A 3,464-nucleotide genomic window follows, 5' to 3' on the forward strand; every position below is an offset into this window, starting at 1 on the left:
TATACAAAACCTAAATGTATATAGTTACATAGTTAAGCTCAGTTACAACTCAGCAATAACTTAGACAAATCTAAAGTAATTGCACCTAACAGTAGAAATTATAGAGAAGTCACAACTAAACACCCTAGGTTAAAGTTGTAAAATACTGACAGAGTAACAGTAGTAATGTGACATCACTCCAATACTCCCCCTCAAACTCAAGAGGGGCTGATCCGAGAATTGATAAAAACAAAAAAAACTGAGTTTTTGTTGAAGTTCTCTAAAATGGAGGTGTGACAGCTTTGGTTCAATTAGAATGTGAGTACATTTGTGTAGAGCAGAAACATAATAGAGATGAAAGCTTTGGTTGTTCACCTTCCTTACAAATAATAGGACAAGTCCCACATGCTTTGTTCTAACATGAAGAAAGGGATTACGAGCTGGTGACACAGTACTGAGATTGGCACATAGGATAGTGGGTGTAGTAAATTCAACCCCAAGTTCTGTGAAAAGAGACTGCAGCCATAATACTTTTTCTGTTGCGTGTCAAACAGAAATGCTTTACCTCCGTGCTCCATTGGGCCACCAAGGTTTGTTTCTTAGACCACCAAGAGACTAGGTTAGGACCAACAAATACGCAGGACACATATGTGAAGATTCCAACATCTCAGGTTAAATGCCTAATCAACATCACAGTAGGCCTGGAGAACAAGGGGCAGAGCTGAATTTGCTGGTTGAAACAACAGACCATGATTAACTGTGCCTTTAAGTCAACCAATATATTATTATCATAATTATAACAACCAACTTGAAAGCTCAAGAAAAATTAGAGAAAGTGAAAGAAGAATTCTGAAAATGACATTTTATTATTTCATAAAATTGATCTCATCCATACAAAACCCAACTATGTAAGGTAGGTAAGTTGACTCAATTACAGCTAAGCAATAACTGTAGAGAAGCTATATTCAAACACTGTAGTTCACAGTTATAGAAGTTGTAATACTTACTCCAATAACCATATTGCTTATTTTCAATTTCAAGTTGGATTTCTGTCTGTTATGGATGATGCCTTAACCTCTGTCCATATGCCCCTTCCTTCTTTTAATCTATTAAATCCACAAATCATCAACTTTCAACTCACAAATAAAACAAACATTAGCAAAAAAGACAAGTTTCTTTTCCTCACTGATAACCACAACAAGCTCTATCAATTGATGACACACCCCCAAACAGAGGCTATTGACATATAGAAAATGTTGTACATACCCAGATATAAAGAGACGTTTCCTGGATCGAGCTTGAGTTGGGCCCTGAGCCTGCCTCCTCCACAATGCAGTGTTGAGACCAAAATTTATTAGCAGCATGTACTCATAGACTGGTAAGATGGCAGGCACTATGAGAATTTACAAACAACATATGTGAGTAAATAGGGATTAGTCACTTTGGGTTTCATTTTGAAGAATGCTACAAACAGATGGACAACAAAAGATAGCATAAGTTCAGTCATGGAGGGATAAAAATTTAAACAACATAAAAAAATGGTAGAGCATTGATTAATTGTTATACTCACCACTGAATAACCGCTTTGTGTCCGATCATCTAAAGTTTGTCGAAGATTCTTTGACCAAAGAAAGGAAGAAAGTGATTATTATACATATAAGAAGTTCATTCACAATTATCAATATAAAAATTAAATTTGATGAGAAAAGAAAATAACCAAAACAAATGGCAGCATCAATATAAAAGTTTGCCGACAAAAATAAAAATACCACAACAGGACAACCAGCTCTCGGGATACTATCTGATTGCAGACCGCCAAAAGGATTTAAACCCTCATATTCAACAAGAATACATACATTTATTCCCCAAGCTTCATAAAATTCCCCAACCTGAGCAAAAATTTAAAAATAAATAAATAAATGATACCGAGAAAGAAAGAAAAATTTACTTCATGAAAGGTAGAAATAGAATGCTAGTGAACCAGCTAACAAACAAACCAAATTTTATTGGCAATGCGTAACCATGCTCTCTTCCAACTAAATTTACAAGAGCACCAGTGACAAAGCTCTCAATGAATGATATAACTATTACTTACTCTGCAAAGCAATACTTGACATGGAAATTTTGGCTTGAATTGCAACATTTCCCAGTTAAGTGTTCCTTCCTTCAGACTACACATGAAAATTGATTCCTCCATCAACTTTCTCACAATAATACCATCCCTAGAAATAGAGAATAAGGGAATTCAAGTATTTATGTGCAAGTTTATTGAACAATAGCCAATGTAAATGGTTAAGAATAAAGGGTTATGAATTATATACAATCTTAAATCTTGAATAGCATTCTTGTTGACATTGGTCCATTAGTTGTGAGTTTGTATTTGAACAGAAAAAAACTTACCTGTATTGCAATTTATGCAGGGGAAAATAAATCCTTTATATTGAGAATAGAATAAAAGTGCAAAATAAAGCATGGTAACAGTTTGAAAGTAAACTTGTAAACTATAAAGTCCTAATAAATCTGTAGGTAAATGTTTTAAAAAGAAAATCGCAATTAATGTTTTCATATTTTTTATTACAAAAATGAATAGAACGCACATAAACTAATAACATGAATTTCATACAAACTCACCTTCCATTTTTCATGTTGGAATTCAGGCCAGGCAAATTAGAATAGTCAAGTCTTTCAGTTAGTTGGACAGTTGAAAGCTTTCTGCACATCTGCAACCTCTGCCATAATTTGGAAAGGAAACAAGAGTGAGAATGAAAATTCTCGCTAAAGGTCCCATGGTTTATAATCACAACAACAAAAATCAAGAATGATTTTTGCTTTTAACTACATATAAAATGGTTCTTGCTGATTCTTCTTCTTTGCCGGAGTTCCTTGGGAATTTCTCTTGGTTGATGAAGGCCATCGACGGTAGAATTTAGAGGCAAGCTTTTCAGTTTGGTAAATACATTCTGCTTTAAACATTTTATACTGTTGACAAGCGTCCCTCTCTAGAACAACCTTGGCAAGATGTACAACTTGCTTAATTTCCTGCCGCCCGCTTCATTCCTCTCTAACGTATGTCACTGGGTGACTACACAATCATGGTTGCATAATTCACATTATAAACTTGAAGTGGAACACCATTCTTAATCTGATCCTATTTGAGATTAAGTTTTGTAATTATAAACCTTTGAGCCTTCCTTTTGTACGTGGATCAGAAAATGCTCAGAAGCCATATAGAAAACCTTGATGTCTCTTCATGATTTGTGAAATACACCACCCCTGTCACTTCACACATAGTCAGACATACTTCATCACCTTGAGTTAGTCTCCTGCGTCGGACAAACTATGAGCCTTCCTTTTGTGGATCAGAAAATGCTCAACAGCCATATAGAAAACCATGGTGCCTTCTTGTTGTGAATCATGATAAATCGGTAATCATAAAACCCAATTACTATGTATTCGATATTTTTTTAGTTGACGACAATGTGTAC

At 34.8% G+C, this 3,464-nt stretch overlaps 1 long non-coding RNA gene across 3 annotated transcripts; it reads right to left on the reverse strand.

Moving 5' to 3' along the window:
- Positions 1-289: 289 nt before the first annotated feature.
- On the reverse strand, positions 290-1,995 carry LOC114404277. 3 transcript variants are annotated; one of them, XR_003664886.1, is made up of 5 exons: positions 1,749-1,995; positions 1,550-1,597; positions 1,246-1,372; positions 987-1,085; positions 290-709 (listed from the first exon to the last, which is right to left on the reverse strand). It is a non-coding gene; the product is annotated as an uncharacterized LOC114404277 (long non-coding RNA). The 3 variants fall into 3 exon arrangements; XR_003664887.1 differs by having other exon boundaries at positions 290-680; positions 1,550-1,994; XR_003664885.1 differs by having other exon boundaries at positions 1,550-1,993.
- Positions 1,996-3,464: the final 1,469 nt, after the last annotated feature.

Source organism: Glycine soja, unplaced genomic scaffold (genome assembly GCF_004193775.1).
Source record: "Glycine soja cultivar W05 unplaced genomic scaffold, ASM419377v2 tig00016969_1_pilon, whole genome shotgun sequence".
In the NCBI taxonomy this organism is placed as follows: domain Eukaryota; kingdom Viridiplantae; phylum Streptophyta; class Magnoliopsida; order Fabales; family Fabaceae; genus Glycine; species Glycine soja.